Source organism: Marmota flaviventris, chromosome 7, assembly GCF_047511675.1.
Source record: "Marmota flaviventris isolate mMarFla1 chromosome 7, mMarFla1.hap1, whole genome shotgun sequence".
Taxonomy (NCBI): domain Eukaryota; kingdom Metazoa; phylum Chordata; class Mammalia; order Rodentia; family Sciuridae; genus Marmota; species Marmota flaviventris.
The window spans coordinates 55603087-55621859 of record NC_092504.1 but is presented as its reverse complement, the minus strand read 5'-3'; the positions used below and the strand labels follow the sequence as shown (position 1 = coordinate 55621859).

Below are 18773 nucleotides of genomic sequence, written 5' to 3'. Positions count from 1 at the left end.
TCTACAAATATGATGGTACAACCAACATAAATGCAATAAGGAAATCAGTTGACATCTATGAATTCAGTTCATTATTTGGTACTATAAATTTATGTTGACAATATCTAATACTCACCCAATGCCGGTTGGAAACTGCAATATATAAAAAAATAAGCGTTTACTTGAACTTTGTTTGCCTGTCTTTGAAATATATTCCTAATGATCTATAGTGGAAATTAAAATAAATTGCTGAAGCCAGGGAGATCCAAGGAGCAAGACAAATTTATTTTTAAATAATAAAACAAAAATTCTTCATGAATATGTCATGTTCAGTACCAAAAGGCTTAAAATAAAAAAGATTCCTCCTTCACAGAAAGCTTGGCATAGCAACATCACATTTAAGCACTGTTGTAGACATGTATAACCAATCAGCTTTGAGGAAAAAGGTTTTGCCATCACAAGAGTTTAAGTTAATACACACACACACACACACACACACACATACACACACACATCACACATGTTATTACAGGAGTTGTCAAATCAAGTCTCTTATTATATATAATTACAGTTCAGGGAAATGAGCTTACAGCAGTAAGATTTAGAAGATGCTTTCCTTGTGAATTTGGTTTTGAAGTATAGAAACATCATTTATACAAATATTTGGGGAACAAAGGTGAATATTAACTATTTACTATTGTCATCAATCACTGGCAATCACTAGAAGGCAGAACAATATATATATATATTATATATATATACACACACATATATATATTCAATTTAATATGTTTAATATATAATCAGGATGAACTGCAATGTTATATCCATTTATAACTCAATGACTTGACTTCATTTGTATTATGTTAAGACCATGAGGACCTAGTTTCTTTTTTAAAAAAACATTTTAAAATATGTTTTTTTAATTGTAGATGGACACAATACCTTTATTTTATTTATTATTTATTTTTATGTGGTGCTAGGCATTGAACTCAGTGCCTCATACGTGCTTGGCAAGCCCTCTAGCACTGAGTTACAACCCCAGGACCCTAGTTTCTTATTAAAGTCAAATATAGTTCAGTCAATGATTTAGAATTTTTAAAAAGCTGGTTAAAATGGCAAGTGAACTCTCAGCTATTCGTGACAGTACAACCCTATGAAAAGAGGAACAAAGAAATTCACTGAAGTGGTTATGTTATGGATTTTTTTCTGCATTCTGATTTTTCATGAGAAAGATTTCACTTCTAAATAAATCAAATTATACTTTCCATTGACAAAAGCAAACTTTGCTATCTTTATTGAACTTTGTTGTTTCCTTATAGTTCCATGAGATAAAATGTTTGTCATGTTGATGCTTGCTTAGTTTAATGCTGGTATTTTACAAATTGAGAATAATTGAATTTGATGCCAAAAGCTGGTTTCTACTTGGTATGGTTGTGTATGTGAGTTCATCCAGTTTTTGTATATGGTGCTATTCTTCCAAGACATGAGAAGTGCCATGTCTATTATTTTGGGCCAAATAACATTGCATTTCTTAGCAGTCCTGCTCCCAAAGTTTAGTACCACAAAGAATAAAATTGTGCTAGAATAATCACTTTTAAGCCAGAAATATTTAAGTTTGTATGTATTCAAGATATTCAAAGTGTTTCTGCTTCAAATATGTGGCTGCCTTTGTCTGGTTTTTTAGAAATGAGTAGCAATTATAATACTTTACATTGAGATGAATTTGCAAGTGGTAGGACACCTAGGAGACAGTATATTCTTAGAGATGAATGGGACTTTTGGTGCTAGATGACCCTACTATATGCCTGTACCATTCATGTAAATTGGATTTTTAATTTTGACTTTAGCATACATTAGGTTATTGGGAGTTGCTATTAAACCTCACTGTTACCTGCTTTTTCTATTTACTCTTGTTTCCATTGCCACAAGAGTTATTGGTTGTCATGAAATAATTCATATTTCTAAAATCCATGCTAATTAGTGAGTGAACTTTTCACTGTTGGATTGGATTCAGATAATAACCAAAGCTCTTTTTTCTTAAAAATGAAAACCCAAAACTAAAGAACTGTTTTGAAACAGTTCTTTGTGACTTCCCCCCTTTATTCCAACCATCACTTTTTATTTTATAAATTATTTTTGTCTCCAAACAATTTAAAACCATTGGTGAACATGTTTTTTAACTTAGCTTTAAAATTTTTAAAAATATACTCTTTGTTGTTTTTCATCTGTATTTCTTTTTTATGTAAATTTTTTATTTATATATGACAGCAGAATGCATTACAATTCTTATTACACATATAGAGCACAATTTTTCATATCTCTAATTGTATACATAATGTATTCACACGAATTCGTGTCTTCATACCTGTACTTTGGGTAGTAATGATTATCACATTCCACCACGATTAATTACCCTATGCCCTCTCTCTTCCCCTCCAATCTCTCTGCCCCATCTAGGTTCATCTGTTCCTCCCATGCTCCCTCTCCCTATCCCACTATGATCAACCTCCTTATATCAAAGAAAATATTCGACATTTGTTTTTTGGGGATTGGCTAACTTCACTTATCTTTATCTTCTCTAACTCCATCCATTTACCTGCAAATGCCATGATTTTGTTCTCTTTTATTGCTGAGTAATATTCCATTGTGTATATATGCCACTTTAAAAAAAAAATCCATTCATTTATTAAAGGGCATCTAGGTTGGTTCCACAGTTTAGCTATTGTGAATGGTGCTGCTATAAACATTGATGTGGCTGTGTCCCTGTAGTATGCTGTTTTTAAGTCCTTTGGGTATAGACCAAGAGGAGGGATAGCTGGGTTAAATGGTGGTTCTATTCCCAATTTTCCAAGAAATCTCCATACTGCTTTCCATATTGGCTGCACCAATTTGCAGTCCCACCAGCAGTGTATGAATGTACCTTTTTCCCCACATTTCGCCAACAAGAGTATCTTCTTCTCCATCTTGTTGTTTGTATGCATAATAGCTGCCAATTTGACTGGAGGGAGATAAAATCTTAGAGTGGTTTGATTTGCATTTCTCTAATTGCTAGTGATAATGAACATTTTTTTCATGTATTTGTTGATTGATTGTACATCATCTTCTGAGAAGTGTCTCTTCAGGTCCTTGGCCCATTTATTGATTGGGTTATTTGTTTTTTTTGGTGTTTAGCTTTTTGAGTTCTTTATATACCCTAGAGATTAGTGCTCTATCTGATGTGTGAGGGGTAAAGATTTGCTCCCAAGATGTAGGCTCTCTATTCAGCTCACAGATTATTTCTTTTGCTGAGAAGAAGCTTTTTAGTTTGAATCCATCCCATTTATTGATTCTTGATTTTAATTCTTGTGCCACAGGAGTCTTATTAAGGAAGTTGGGGTCTAATCCCACATTATGGAGATTAGGGCCTATTTAGGGCCTCTATTAGACGTAGGGTCTCTGGTTGTATTCTTAAGTCTTTGATTCATTTTGTGTTTTATCCATAAAACATGGCTTCTCAACCTGGGATCTGTCAACCCAAGAAATTTTGTATAAGAATTTGTCTGTTTATGTGTAAATGTACTGCATACCCGCTATGAAACAGAAAACATATCCCCAAGTGTCTATGATCTCTCCCCCTTTTTTTTTGTTCCTCTAATTGTTAGTATTACCTTGTTGATTTAGATTGTAAGCTACTAAGAACAGGAAAGTTTTTGGACTTTTTGGCTTTAGTTATGGTGGAAAGTGGTTTTTGAGTTACCAGACTTGAGTTTAAACTTTTCACAAATTATTCCAACTACCCACTTTCCTGTTCAGTAAAATGGGGTAACATTACCAAGACTCATACTAAATAAATGAAATAATATTGTAAAATGCCTTGAATCTAGTAGTAGATAAGTATCAGCATCTGACTGACCAATCTATGAAGGTACTTGTGGTTTTACATTATACCTTGTAATGATTACTAATGATTTATTAATGATTTAAAAGTAATAAATAAAGTCATGCTTCTCAGAGAAAATAGATCCTCTTCTAAGCACAAGTATTGATCAAAGTTCTGTGGCTTATTAGCAGAGCATTCTGCCACAGCAGGGTCACTCAGTGAAGGGCCTGAGACTAAGTAGTACTTAAGGCTTCCATTACTGGTGCCAAATAATGTCAAAGGGTCCACAACCTTGACTTCTCTCTGAAACCATTCAGTATATTTTCAGGACCTAAGTATGAGAAACTCTTCTAATAAACAGAAGAGGAAGAATAGTTTAATCTCTCATGGACTAAATGGCTAGTTATCATATTTTATACCATAGTTGCTGAGCAGCTACTTCACACAAACCCCTGGCTTAGGTGTCTGCCCACCCTGCACAGGATATTAGGGTAGGAAATTTTCTAAGTAGGGGCTTCAAATTCTGGTTTCTTCAACTTACTTATTTTAAAATCAGTTTCATCATCTGAAAATGGGGGATAATAACAAAATTCCTTTTATAGGTTTGTTGATAATTTAATGAGATACTTCACTTAAATGTCTTAGCACATAAAATGGGAGTAGTGGCACATGCCTGTAATCCCAGAAACTCAGGAGACTCAGGCAGAAGGATTGCCAGTTCAAGGCCAACCTCAGCAATTTAGAGAGGCCCTCAGCAACTTAGCAAGACTCTGTCTCATAATAAAAAGTAAAAAGAGGATATAAGTCAGTAGTAAAGCACCCCTGGGTTCAATCCCCAGTACCCTAACAAAAAGCAAACAATATCCCTCCAAAGTTCTTAGCACATAGTTCAAACGAATGTTATAGGTAAATAAATAGATAAGTAAATGTTACTTATTATTGTTCTTATTAGTGCTTCTCAATATTTGCTTTATTATTCATCACTGACAAGTTTTCTCATGATTTCTGAGGAGTGTTCTCCTCACTGTACTTATTTATTTATGAAAAAAGAATAAACAAAAAACCTTTAAAAGAACAACTAAATACCTACACAAACAGAACACAGGAAAAAGAAACTAGATCATAAAGTTTATCAGATTTTATTCAATTTGAATTCAGCATTTTGTCTACAAGTAGCAAAGTGACTCAGTGAAGTCAGTGAGTAACTGTTGGTGGGTGGTTATTTATTTGGACCACCCTCAGAGGTAGTATTTACTTCTTGGAGCTCTGAGCAATTAAAAAATCTCTTATATATGTTCAAGATCAGCCTTAAAATAATTCAGAATCAAACAAGAGTATCTTCTTCTCCATCTTCTCTTTTCACCTTGAGAAGAAAATGTTGGTAAGAACACAGGCCTTGAAGTAGGAAATACTGAGTGCTTACAATAGCACTTGACTCATAGGAAGTGTTTCATGGTTATGACACCTCATCATGGAAATAATATATTTTATCACTTTTTCATAACTTTGTTTCTTCCTTTGCTATAAAACAACCATGTGACATTCTGTGTTTCCCTATTACCCTTATTATTAGGAAACTCAGAGCTAAATTTGATGCTTAATTAACAGTGGATATAGGTTATATGAGGCCTAAACTAATAAAATTTTAGATGATCTCTTTAAGAAAAAGAATACAGTATTAAATAAGAAAGTAAATATTTGTTCTGATAAGGAATTGCAACAATTTTCAGATTTTCAAAAGGTGAAAAATAGTATAAATACCATGAAATCCAGAAAAACAATATTTTTGTAATTGCTTGATGCACCTTTATTCTGATTCTATGCCTCATTTCCCTCTAACCTTCCACATGTTTATAAGTGCCAGTTGTCAAGGACACATTCATATTGCAATATAACATCTGGTCCTACATCTTTGGGTCACATGCCAAGTGAATAGTTACTGAGAATAAAGAAGGAGAGAGGAAAATTCCTGAAAAGCATTCCTACATGAGATGTCTAGCAATATTTTAACCATATATAGAATTTGACTGAGAATAACATATATATATATATTCCACTATATCCAAACTATATATCTCCTCAGCTTCCTCAAAATGTCATGATTGTTCTAAGACCATTTGATTTTAGAAGTGTGATAAAAGGAACATTAGATAGAGGGAATCTTTTTTTTTTAATATTTTTTAGTGTTGATGGACCTTTATTTTATTCATTTATTTATATTGATGCTGAGAATTGAACCCAGTAACTTACACATGTGAGGCAAGCACTCTACCACTGAGCCACAACCCTAGCCCTAGAGGGAATCTTAATGAAGTTGAATAGCTTGCCCAAGGCTAAGTGATAAAATAGGAATTTGAGCTTAAATCTGCCTGCGAAGAGTCATTTCACTGCATAGAGATAGTAGAGCTATAGATGTTTTACTAGTCATGTCAGGATACCAGTATTCTACAAAGGTCTTCTCTGCAAAAATGAAGTGAGCTGTCCATAGGGGAAGCATTCCAACATATTGGCATAGGAGCTGCTTTCTCAATAAGATTTCTATTGCTCAGGAAATAATAGCAAGAATCAATAAATGAGATGGCCTCAAACTAAAAGCTTTTGGAGAGCAAAGGAAACAAGAGCATGAAGGAAAAATAACCCTACAGAATAGGAGAAATTCGTTGGTATTTTAACAACAAAAGATTAATATCTAGACTTTATAAAGAGCTTAAAAAACTTAACACCAAAACTAAAAAGAGTAACCCATTCAAAAACAGGCAAAAGTGAACTAAAAAGACACTTCTCAAAAAATAAAATATAAAAAATAGAAGTACAAATGGCCAACAATTACATGAAAAACATGTCAACATTTCTAACAGTCAGGGAAATAAAAATTAAAAACTGTGAGATTCTGTCTCACTCTGGTTAGAATGGCTGTCTGCAAGAATACAAATGATAATAAACTCTGGTGAGGATGCAAGGAAAAGGTTATCCTTATACAATATTGGTGGAAATGTAAATTAGTACAGCTACTATGGAAGTTACTATGAAGTTCCCTCAAAAAAACTAAAAATGGAAATAACATAAATTATACCAGTTATACCATTCCTTGGTATCTTTTCAAAAGAATTAAAGTCAGAATACTTTGGAGATACATGCAGTCCCATGTTTACAGCAATACAATTCCCAATAGCCAAATTGTGGAATCAGCCTAGGTGTCTGTCAACAGAAGAATGAATAAAGAAAATGTGGTATATATACACAATGGAGTTTCAGACATAAAACAGAAAGAAATAGTGTCATTTGCATAAATGGATGGAAATGGAGAACTTTATGTTGAGCAAAACAAACCAAACTCAGACAAGTGTCATATGTTTTCTCTCATACATGGAAACTAGAGAGAAAAAAGAACAAAACAAAACAAAAGTGGGGGATCTCATGAAAATAAAAGAGAAATAAGCCAAATTCATAAAGTCAAGGATCATATGTCTTCCCTCACATGTAGAAGCTAGAGAGGAAAAAGGAAATGAAAGGTAGAGGAAGTCTCATGAAAACCAAGAGGGAGATCAATTGAAGAGAGGAAAGGGACGAGGGGAAGGGAAGAGGTGAGTGACAGGGAAAATACTAGGGAATGATATTGGTCAAATTATATTGTTTTATTGTGTGCATATATGAACATGTAATAATGATTCCCACAATTATGTTTGATTATAATGCACAAACAAAATATTGATAAAAAAGAAAATAGAAGAGAGACCTTTAGGGTAGAGGAAGGGGATCAGGACTTGAAGAGGGGAGAGGTGCGTAAGGGGAAGTACTGGTGTGTGAAATCCATTAAATTATGTTATATGCATATATGAATATGCCACAATGAAATCTATTCTTTATCATTAATATAAACCAATAAGATTTTTTATAAAAAATGAAGTGGGATGTGAACTTAAATGAAATTGGTTTATAAAATTTCAGTTTCAAATACTGACATGAATTAAGATATTTTAAAAGTCCAATTGCATGGAAAGTGAAAAAATGAAAAGCTTTGCTTTCCTTGAAAAACAAACAAATAATCTCTTGGTATTGGAAATGGAGTACATTCTGGCAGAATAAACCAACTTTACATAAACAATTATGGCAGACTGGATAATTGAGTAAGTTGATGCTTATTGAGTCTATGACATCATTTCTGGCCAGACACTGTCTAATCACTTTTTCCAGAAGTGTTAGCACATACACTGACACATCTCCATTCAAATGATGCATGCAGTTCAGCCTGTTTTCCTAAACAGGCCCATATTCATGGGAAACAACCCTCTGTTTATGGCTTTTGTATTATGTGGGTTCTCCTTTCCACCATTTACCACCCAAATTCATAGGGAATGTCTCTCATAAGCCCACCCTTAGGATGTTAGTCTCCTGTGCCCTTGGACACCAACATTTCATACTACAGATGTGTTATCTTTTTTTTCCCAACTCTGAACAACAGGTATTTAACACATGTGGAAACTGGTTCTTCTGTCTTCCTCTCAGGACAAGATTGTTCTGAACCTACCAGCCTCATCTAAAGGAAATATGGAAACACAGCACAATTCAGCATTCAAAACATAAGTAACTGTAAAAGATTGAATTTTTTTTTAAATGGACATTTTTATTTCAGTATTTTATAAAAAGAATTTTACTATATTTTAAAGCTATCTGAAGAGAGAAAAGAATTTAAAAGAGGTAGTATATAATAACTTATTTCTAAATAAGTAAAACATTCCAAAATGAAGAAAGTGAAAAAGCTTCTACAAATCAGAAACTCAGAGTCAGAAAAGACCTTATGTGTCTCTGTTGTTCCAGTTCTGATCACCTAAAACCCTGGGGTCATCCTTAATTCCTCTCTTCTCTCATTCTCAGGCAAATTCTGTCAAGATAGATCCAGAATGAGGCCAACTTACAAATGGCCATCCACTGTGGTTCAATATTAACCGTCTTACTAGTACCACTGCCTCTTTTCCCTCTGTAGTTTATCCTCAAATCAGCAGTCAATAATACTTTAAAAACATAGTCAGACCATACCCTCCCCCACTGGCGCTCCTTATTGCCATCTATGTTAAAGCTTTGGGATCAGATCCAATCTTTCTGAGGCTCAGCCCTTACAATTCTCAATCTCTTCTCTACTCCAGCCACATAGGCCTCATTATTCTATCTGGATCATACCAAGCATGCTTCTTAGGATCTTTGGACTTGTCTCAATTTGTCTTCCAAAGTCTGTATGCCTCTTGTCTCCTTCAGGTCTTTCACCCAAATGCTACCTTCTCAGCAAGGCTGTACCTAATGAAAATGTAACCTTATCATTCTTCTTAATCCCCTTTCCTGCTTTATTTTTCTCTATCGTATTCATCCCCCATTCACAAATATTTTCTAATTTAAATTTTGTTGTCTATCTTTTCTACTACAATGTAAGTTCTATAAAGGCAGGAAAGTTCTGTTTGTTACTATATTCCTTGCACCTAGAATATAGGTGGTCAGAAAATATTTGTGGAATTAAATAAAATCTAGTTCAATTCTTTTATTGTAAAAAGAAGAGGAACTGAGCTCTAGAGAGATTGATTGATTTTCCATCATATCCACTGCTGGCTAGGGTCATAGTAGGGATGCTGACTTTTAATTTAATGTGCATTTCACCACATGATATCTTCTTTTGAGCAATTCCTTTCTTCTGGGTACTAGGGATTGAACTCAGGGACAATTGACCATTGAACCACATCCCCAGCCCTGTTTTGTATTTTATTTAGAGATAGGCTCTCACTGAGTTACTTAGTTGCTGAGGCTTGCTTTGAATTTGCGATCCTCCTGCCTCAGCATGTGCCTCCATGCCCAGCTTGAGCAATTCTAAACAATTGATGTTATATTAAATGTTGAAGACTCAGTATACCAAATACTGAGATAAGCAGAGACAACAAGAGAGGAAGAGTGATAATGAAAGTATCATATATACACAGAGTCAGGAAGATAGGCAGAGACTTAAAAAAAAAAAAAGAAGACAACAACAGAGATTGCTCTAACTATATTTATGCCTAACTACTTCTGATCCAGGTACAATCTTTAATCTTCCATGTTATTTCTGGGTTAATTTTCCCCAATTTATTCATGATTATATCACACCCTTGGAGTTTCCCTAGGAGCTATAGAACAAAAATGTATGATTCTTAGCTTGGCATACAAGTCACTTCTTCCTCCTGTTTTTCTCAACACAGCACCACATAATTTTCCCTGATATCTGACACTCATGTCATAGTGCTCCATTTCCCTTTCCAGATTCTTCAGATCTTTCTACATATTTGTCTGTCTACACATGTGTGGTTTACTGAACCTAAAATTTCTCTTCATTTCTTCTACATGAACACTTCTCCACATCATTTAAGAGCCAACTCAAAAATCCCCTTTATGAAACTTTCCCCTTCTCTCTCAGCAGTCAAGCTTTTCTGTCTTGGTGGTAACATTTACCACATAGTTTATGTTTCCAATTTTTGTGGCACCATTAGTGGCTAGCACAGTGCTAGGGCCTAGAAGTTTCCAAAATATGTTAGTTGAATGAATTAAGACCAATCACATAAACTTACTTGAATTGAATTCTTAGAATAAGTGGTTATGGGCAGGAAGTATGGGATCATGCACACTTTGCTGGTTATATAAAATAAAGTTAGGTTACTGCTTACCCAAACTTCTCCCCCCCCTTTTTTTTTGGTACCAGAAATTGAACCCAGGGTCACTTAACCAATGAGCAATATCCCAACCCTTTATTTATATATAAGGGTTGAGGATATTTTATAAAAAAACAAATATATATTATTTTGAGGCATCATCTTACTGAGTTGCTTAGGGCCTTGCTAAGTTGCTGAGGTTGGCTTTGAACTTGCGCCCAAGCCATTTTGATTACAGGTGTGCACTACTGCACCTGGCTCAAACTTCTGCCTTGTGACAACAAATATCAAGTTCTAGATTACAGCTTTAAGTCAGTGTCCAATGGTTGTTTTTAATAGTATACATTTTTTACCAGCTTTGTTTTCCTTTCCAATGATTTCAGAAATTATGCATTTTAAGTCATTAATAACTTAAAAAATATTGAGCATGCATTTTTGTCAGTACTGTAGGGCTTGGGGACACTAAGGTAAACAAGATAAATAATAGGGTAGCAAATCTTCAAAATATTACCGAACTTTTTTTTCTTTTTCTTTTTTTTTTTTACAATTGGGATAATAGGCAATAGTGTAAATGTAAGTAACTCTGAAAAAGCGCAGTAATACCTTCTATTTATTGAGGTATTTTTTTTGTGTGTGTATGTGTGTGTGTGTGTGTGTGTGCTGGGTATTGAACCCAAGGCCATATCCCAGCCTTTAATATTTTATTTAGAGATAGGGTCTTGCTGAGTTGCTTAGGGCCTCACTAAGATGCTGTGGCTGGCTTTGAACTCACAATCCTCCTGCCTCAGCCTCAGCCTCATAAACCACTGGGATTATAGACATGTGCCACAGTGCCTGACCTTATTGAGGTCTTCATATGTGTAAATCACTGGTATAAGTTCTTTGCATGTTTAGTTTATTACTTCTGTTTGCCCTGAGTATTGAGTTCTATTATTATTGTTTTGTTTTGGCATAGAAAAATTAAGTAACAGGGCCACGGGTTGGCGAGGGCAGAATTTGAATTTAAACTACTGTGCTTTATTTCTGTTTAGTGCTTATATAAGAGAGAATATTTTCAAGTTCTAATGAAATCAAGTATGGAGTCCAGGTCAATTAAAAAAGTTTTTTCCCCACCAGAAAACACTAAAACCAAGAAGGTACTTCAGTATGTGGCAAATGTTAGCCCAGAAACCAGACTGAAAATGCTTTAGTCAGGAAGGCATCAGGCTGACTTCTAATTATGAGCCGTGTTATCCTCTCTGGACCACCGTAAGAAAGTTATTTAGCAATTGGGTTTTGAAAAAATGTATGTGTTTGACTAACTGTTCTTTAAGGATATTTCAGTTTTGAAATCATTGCATTCAAATGTCACTTCCTCAGGGAGATCTCCCTGACCAGTCCACATCTCTTTGTCTTCTCTCTTCTCTCACTGTGCTTTTTAGTTTTCGCCACAGAATTTATCATAACCTCACATTGTATTATAGATTTGATTTTTTTTTTTAAAAAACTACTGTTTATATAATGCCTAGAATAGTGCTTAGTATGTAGCATTTACTTGGATTTTTCCTGAGCAAATATGTCTTCCAGGAGAGTGAGATAGGTAACAACCCTCAGAACCCACATGGGATCTTTCACAAAAATATATGCTTGGAACTAATAATCCCCAAACTGTAGAAAAGTATGCAAAACATTTTTTTTTAGAATCTTCCATCAAAGGGAAAACTACATTTTGTGAACTTGGCTTGACAGAAGTTGACTTGGTATATTTGGCCATTGGACAGATCTAAATGAAAGCCTTAGAGAACAAAACAGAAAGTCAGTCTCTGTCAGTGTTTCTTTCTTTCTTTCTTCCTTCAATTTTTCCCTATGAGTGGAGGAATAACAGTAGCCTGTCACAATAGAGGTGCTAAATTTCTGTCTTTTGGGGATCTGTCCTCCTTGTTTCGTGGAGGTTGCAAAGTCTTAGACAGTCATATAGGAATGATATCCAAAGTGTGCTAGACACATAACTCCAGGGTTGACCTTGTTTTAAATGCCAGTTTTCCCAAAACACATACTCAACACCCATACATTTCTAGTTTGTGAATAAATTAGAATGTAAATCCCCATCCACTCTAAAAAACTCACCTTCATTTCCTTTGTTGTGCCCACTGCAGCTTATCGTTAAGTCATTATCAAACTGGTTATTAGCTGGGTCTCTGGGTAGAAAGCTGCTGAACCTTAGGGGAAAGATGAAAGTACTGGGAGAGAACTGAAGCATCAGCAAAAGTTGTTTCGACAGACAGCTTGATAATGGTCATTTCTCAAAGCTAGAAGTTTTTGTTTCTAATGTCTGGCTTCTATGAAGTGTGGTTGCTGCTGTTTCTACTTTTTCTCCAAGTCTGTAATGTTTATGGAAAAAAGAAGTTGTCTAAACTTCTGGTTTGGGCTCCCCATTGTAAAATGCATCACTGCTGTCTGTTGATGTCATTTGACAGATAGCCACATGCTGTTTACCACAGTCAACTTTTTAGTGCTGAGCAGTTTTGGATAGAAGAGGAACACACTTAGAAACTCAAAGCTTTAATGTGTTTGAGACTTATTTTTCTGAATATAATATTTCAAGTTCTAATAAAATGTAGACAGTAAGTCTAGGTTAGTTTTAGTATTTGCTTCCTCTCATTTAATATCATATTAACACTAAATGGAGTTTGAAAACCATAGGGCAAGCTACAGTTAAGCTAAGATCTTTCCATTATATCTTACTGTTTTTAGTCACAGATGTATCATAATACAGAATCTTCCAAAATAATATTTATAAGAATGCTTAAAGAATTATTAAAGTCTTGGCATTGGTCTCCTCAATCATAAGTGAGAAGATTAAATTAAATTAGTGTTTTTCCCCAAGATTATTTATGTGTACAATCATAGTCATCTTTATGGTTATTGCCATATCCAGTTACAACCTAGATTATTTAATATTTTTCTTTCATAAAAACATTAAAAAACTTATTTCAAAAGGAACCTCTTCTTTAAATCTGTAAGTGGAAAACCAGTGTCATTTGTAAGTTAAAGAGGAGGTTGTGTATATGTTTCATAAAGATTATTTTCCTACTGGCTTAGTGATATACTCCTATAATCCCAGCTGCTTGGGAGCTTGAGGAAGGAGGACCACAAGATTGAGGCCAGCCTAGAAAACTTAGTAAGATCTTCTTTCAAAATAAAAAAAAATATTGAAAAAGGGCAGGGGAAGTAGCTCAGTGGTAGACCACCCCTGTATTCAATCCCTAGTACCTACTACCCACCCCCACAAAGATTATTCACACAGCTGATGGGTGTGCTACACTTGATATTCTGGTATCATGGAGATGTTGTGTTAATCAGTCCATATTTGCTCTTCACCCTTTCCTTTCCAGAAGAGCCCAGAAAATATTCCTTTGTCAAAACATTAAGAAACAAAAATCTTTGTGGTCAGGTATAGAAGGATTTTCTTTGGATTTTCAAAGTGGGGAATAGGTAAGGAAAAATAGAGGTCAGATAGTTGGGCTTATCTCTTAAGGACAAGGAGGATGTTAAGTACCATAAGAAGCCATAGGATGGAGTTTGTTTAACTGATGCAAAATATTTATTCCAGGTTAGTCATTTTATGCAGCAGTTTTCCCCCTCAATAGACTTATGCTAACCACATATTTTAAATTTATAGATAATGTTGTCAGAATAATATTTGAAATCTCACAGAAGTTTATATTTTACAATGCACCCTGATTATCAAGGCTGCAAGAATAACACAACATCTCCTATACCAAATATTTCACAGCTATACCCAAAAAAGGAAAAGGAAAAAAAAAACCAAACCACTATGCTTTGTAAGGACTAAAGTTACCCAAGCAGCCCAAAATAAAACAAAATATCCAAATTATTAGCATTAATTTAATACAGTTATAACTTCAATAGTCACTTTGTCTTTGACAATGATTGCTTGAGCACAGGGTTGAGTACTCTAAGGACTGGTTGTAGAAGCTGTTGCTGCAGTGTCTCCTCCTCTATATACACTGTGTGGGTGCATTGAAAAAATCTTTCCCATCACATAAACTCTAATGAAGAACAAAAACAAAAGCTAAACAAACCTACTGCTCTTTCTTTGGGACATGATTATTTTCCTTGTACATGAAGTATTAAACAACAAAAGAAAAAGTAAAGGAAAAGAACAATTTCTTTGTATATTCCCTAAACATACAAGACAAGTTTGCTGGGTCAGATTTACTGTGGCATTTACTCTGATACCCTCTAGACCAGGTGTCATATTTATCATTTTCATGGTTGTCATTTATGTTCATTTTTATTATGTCTACTTCCGGGCATTGTCATCTGATGTTTCATTTGTTTCTATGTCTGAGACATCAAACTCTGCTTTATAGGTACTTCTCCAGGGGGAGAGCAGGCTGAAACTGCAGCTTTGCAAGAAGCCATTCTTTGCAAACACATTCTCTGGGAGAGGAAAGCAATTCTCATCATTTTCAGGATATTCCTGCCATCCCATTGCTTTCAATAACATGTGCTCTGCTTTTAGAGAGTATGACAGAATACCCCTTCCATGATGGAGAGAAAGACAGTTCTGAAGACAGCCTTCTTGTCCATTTTCTTTTGGTTCAGATATGCTGTTGTCCTTTAAATCCTCCAGCTTGCCTCAGCCTCTTTTCTTTGAGAAGTCTCCATTCTGGTCATCCTTGAGTCTTCAGGCACTCACTCTTCCTATTGGTGGTCTTGTGGGTCAACGTGATCAGATGAGAGAGGCTGATCTTAATTGGAGGGGTGATATTGGAGGGAATCTCCTTGGAAAAGCTTAGAACTATGCCATCAGCTAGTACCACTGCTTTGGTAGCAGACTGGATTGGTAAATGCAGACTTTGGGCTAGAGGAAAGGGATTCTTATTTGGGTTCCAGTCTGTTAGATTTCCGTGCATCAGGCTTAGAAGGAGGTGGTACAGGCATAGACCCTTGGAATCATGGTTGATGATTTGTTCCCATTTGCATGGTGAGATCTTGGTGAGGTGAATGTAGCAGAGAAGGCAGCATCAGGATTCTCTTTAGAAACTTTTTTGAAAACTAATGTCTTGGAGGGTTGCTTTGCACTATGTGATTGTTTCCATACTCCAGAAGGGGTCCCAATAGGTCTGTATGATTGACTCTGTTTGCCAGCTTCTGTCTTCAAAGAAGGAAATTTTTCCTCTTTTAACTGCAACTTTTCCTCCTTGTCTTCTTTCTTTTCTTCCCTAATCTCTGTAGGTGGGGTTTTCCTGAAAGGCACAGCCTTTTCAGGAAAGGAATCTACCGTTCTAGTGTCAATGGTTCCCTGTGCCACCTCCACTATTCTGGCTCATTCCATCATGACTTTGGGAGGAACTGTGCCAACTAGAAAGGTTTCCTATGATTTCAGGATATGCTCCCTTAGAGATACCAGAGTCTACAGAATTATGGTGGAACAGGGAGGGCTGGTGCCAGGAATCTCCTGTAGGTCATAGTGACTCATTGTTAAAAAAAGCTATTAAAAAAAATTGTGTGGATAGCTCACTCCAAATACACCTTCTTTTAAAAAAATTTGTTCTAATTAGTTATACATGACAATAGAAAGCATTTTATCACTCATACATAAATGGAGTATAACTTCTCATTCTTCTGGTTGTACATGATATAGGATTATACAGGTTGTGTAATCATATATGCACATAGGGTCATAATGACCAATTCATTCTATTATCCTTCCTATTCCCATACCCTTTCCCCTCTCTTCACTCCTGTCTGTCTACCCAAAGTACCTCTATTGTTTCCTAGCCCCCTGCTCCCCGCGGCCCACTGCACCCCCACCTTATTGTGAATTAGCATCCACATATCAGAGAAAAACATTTGGCCTCTGGTTCTTTGGGATTGACTTTATTTTGCTTAGCATGATGTTCTTAAGTTCCATATATGTACCAGCAAATGCCATGATTTCATTCTTCTTTAAGCTGAGTAATATTCCACTGTGTATACTACAGTTTCTTTATCCATTCATCTGTTGAAGGGCACCTAGGATGGTTCCATAGTTCAGCTATTGTGAATTGAGTTTCTGTGAACATTGATGTGGCTGCATCATTGCCGAATGCTGATTTTAAGTCCTTTGGGTATAGACCAAGGAGTAGGATAGCTGGGTCAAATGGTGGTTCCATTCCAAGTTTTCTGAGGACTCTCCGTATGCTTATCATACTAGCAATGTATGAGTGTATCTTTTCCCCCACATCATCACCAACATTTATTGTTGCTTGTATTCTTGATAATTGCCATTCTGACTGGAGTGACATGAAATCTTAGAGTAGTTTTGATTAGTGTTTCTCTAATTGCTGAAGATGTTGAACATTTTTTCATATATTTGTTGATTGATTGTATTTCTTCTTTGAAGTGTCTGTTCAGTTCCTTAGCCTATTTATTTATTGGGTTATATTTTTTTTTGGTGTTAATTTTTTGAGTTCTTTATATATCCTGGAGATTAATCCTCTATCTGAGGTGCATATGGTACAGCAAATCTACCTTCTTTTTGGGGTGGGTGCTCTCCACATTTTTCAAAGGGGGCTGGAGGTGACTTAACTGGCTGGAGTATTGCAAAATTTAGCCAAACAGAAACAAAGTCATGCTATGACATTTAGGCCCATTGTCTGTTTTCAGCAAGGTGAGGCATCCAACCTCATGGACCAGATCCTAGAGTATAACCTCTGTTTTCTGAACTCCTTGAATCTACTACTTGGATATCCCATGACATTTTCATGTTTAAAAAGGTGCTGAAATAGTTTGGATGATAATATGCCTTGTGATGAAACACAAAGAAGCCCTGCTTTATGTGGTTCTCACTCTTAGTCCCCTCAATAGCTTACCCTAAACCACACACTTCCAAAAGGGGTGGGAAACATAAAAGTATTTGTCACATTTGAAAAGCGGATTCAGGGAAAAGAACTATGTCTATGTTCACCTCATTCAACTTCCTTGAATAATGGCACCATGATGCTGCCTAAATAGGTAATGCATGGACATTTGCACAGTGAGTGCAAACTATAACAAGGTAATAGCAAGAAAGACAGGTGGCCTCATGTATGGACAAGTAGTGCCATTCAAGTAATAGTTCAAAAATATAATATTAAAACTCTAGAAAAGATCTTCTGAATAGTAAACTCCAGTGGCAAAACAACCACTCAACAAAGCTCTTAAAACACCAATGCTGTTACTCTTACACAACATGTGCAGATATGTTCATATTTGTCTTAATCTTTAAAATATGAAGATATAAGAAATCTTGTTTTAGAAAAGAATCAGACAGAAACTTGATACTTTCACCCCCACAGAATAGCAGGTTTCAAGGCAATTTTTCAGTATAAAGCTCCTAAATGTGTGTTCTATTTCTTTGGTCTTCACTATTTATAAATTCAGAACAAAATTTGAACAAGTAGAAAGATAGGGGGTGAGGAGTAGTCAAGGAGAAAGATAGTTTCAAAGTGAGATTTTCTTATCTTCAGTTTTCTGTTTCACTTGTTTTACTTCTGTCCCAAACTGAATTCAGCTACTGGATGGTGGTATGAAAAATTTTCTATTGCTTGATAGAGAAGTCACTTTTAATTTTGGATCATTTTTTGACATTATTCAATTATTAAAAGATCACATGAATCTACCAATTGGGTGGTAGTGAGGCTATTGCCAAGGAAGAGATGTGGCATCTGAGGACATGTCCCCAACTTCTTGGCCCAGCAGAGGTGACTAGTCCCCATAAAGTAGTTCTTTCTGAACTAGGATGGAGTGATAATCAGGATATTTGACCAGTAGTGTTCTGTTTGGATCATTAGTTGGTCACAGGACTCTAGAAAAAAATGGATGAACAATCCGTTACAGTGCTGTTTGAGTTTAAAAAAATTCTAGGTTCACTGAACTTAATTCAAATTATCATAGTGGAATTCATAGTCTCTTATTCAATTTTCAGATCTGGAGTCCCTCAACTGGGGGATACCAGATCCCTATAAGGGAGGACCTTGTAATGTGGCCATATATGTGCATCACCAAATTTCCTGAAACTTTCTCTAGAGGGTCCTGAAAAAATTTACTAGGGATACAGTGTAGGGTGGGATGGGGAAGGAAAATACCCAGGCTTTCTGTGGGTTACTAGATAGTGGTTATGAATTTAAAAGCCTTTATAGTTTATTAATTAATGCTTATAGAAGTCATATTAGAGATGGAAATTTGGTTCTTATTCATCTAACAGTGGATCTTGTGGATCTATCATGTGGTAATTT

The 18773-nt window shown here is 35.4% G+C and overlaps 1 pseudogene; it reads right to left on the bottom strand.

Moving 5' to 3' along the window:
* Window positions 1-14812: 14812 nt before the first annotated feature.
* On the bottom strand, window positions 14813-17140 carry LOC114104674 (vasculin-like protein 1; annotated as a pseudogene).
* Between the last annotated feature and the right edge of the window lie 1633 nt (window positions 17141-18773).